This window comes from Exserohilum turcica, assembly GCF_000359705.1.
Source record: "Exserohilum turcica Et28A unplaced genomic scaffold SETTUscaffold_15, whole genome shotgun sequence".
Lineage (NCBI taxonomy): Eukaryota > Fungi > Ascomycota > Dothideomycetes > Pleosporales > Pleosporaceae > Exserohilum > Exserohilum turcicum.
In genome coordinates this window covers 704055-705665 of record NW_007359970.1, presented here as the reverse complement: position 1 = coordinate 705665, position 1611 = coordinate 704055, and positions in this window count along the sequence as shown.

The following is a 1611-nucleotide window of genomic DNA, read 5'->3' as shown; positions in this document are numbered from 1 at the left end:
GTGGCAAGGGCCACGTGATCACGTGACAAGGGTCGCGTGATGGTCACGTGACAAGGGTCGCGTGATCCCTATGGGGGCAAGTAGTAGATATACTCGTACGTTTTAAGAGAGGAGGTATTGTAAGAGGCTACGCCTAAAGTGTGTGTGTGATCGAGTATATCTATACGACTACCTAGACTTCAAGAAGCTTGAAGTCTTGTTACTGCCTTTTTGGCTATGGATGGCGTAAGTAGTCGTACGCTCGGCCCGTTGGGCCCGCCCATTACACGAACTTTATATATAAAAACTTAGATTACTCTACACTAGCTATAGATGCTTTATACAACTTACTTATATCTAAAAAAGAATCTTCTTCTATATCTTTCTAGCACATACAAGAGTTATAGCCTATCCTCCTATAAGTTCTATAGTGCTATTAACCTAGTAGGGCCCTTTCTTGACTACTCTCACCACGTGCCTTCTTTGATGTCGTACGACTAGCAGAACTACTTTTAGCTACCTGCGATGCCCCTGCACTAAAGTCTAGTGTCCCACCTGTCTAAATTCGCTTTCTTTTGCGCCCTTGGCGCTTTGTTACTACTACTCATTGCTCTTTAAGCTCTCTTACGCGGGCCTTTATAAGCACATTCTTAAGTAGTATCTCTTTAGCCCCTTTAATAGTCTTTAAACAGCCTTCTTATATAGTAGTTAGTAATTATATAAAAGACTCTCTTATAAGGTTTGATTATAACCTAAATTTATATAAATTACTTAGTGTTCTTAATATCTAAGGTATTTCCAGCTAAGCTTCTCATAGTAGAGTATAAAAGCGTATATTAAAGTAATTAATAACTCTTTACGCGTTAATAGAGACTAGCTCTACTACCTTAAAGGCCTTCTTATAGTTATTAGACGTAAACACGTTAAAAAACGCGTTTTAAAAGGCTAAAAGAAAGCGCTTCTTATTAATATACTAGATATAGTAGCGTACTAAGTTTTATATACGTTAAGAGTACTGTTATGGGCGAGAGAGGCCTAACTAACGAGTATGCATTCACCTATTGTACAGAAGAAGAAAGATACAGAAAAGAACTATCTAGAGGGCCCTCCTTTTATAGTTGTTACTCGTACGAACGCTCAGACCTTTAGTCTTCCTCCTTACTTAAGCTTGTTCGTACGTAACTAACCACGTCATTTAGTCACGTGACTAAAGTCATGTGATTCACTGCCATGTGACCTGTAGGTCATGCCTCTCTGGCGTAGCCCTTTACAATACTCCCCTCCTTCACCTCGTCCAATATCACGTGCGTATTCCTTAGTCTTCTTTTCCTTTCTCTCCGTCCGTTTGCTATCACATGTTTGGCGTCTCGTACGGTTAAGGTAAAGGCAAATAGTGAAGGTGAGAGAGAGTTAGGCAACGGTGCTATATAGCAAACGCTGTCCGGCGAGCATAAATACTCTTCTTCCCCTGCCTACTGCTTGTTTCCTCTATCCCTTCAGCTTCAACTTTTCTCTTATTATAGTCACTTCCTCAAGTCTTCCCGTACAATGGCCAATCGTGGGATGTGGGCCAACGGCTAGGTCAACGCCTTGCGTTTCTGCACGAACGGTGGAGTTAACGACACCATTGAG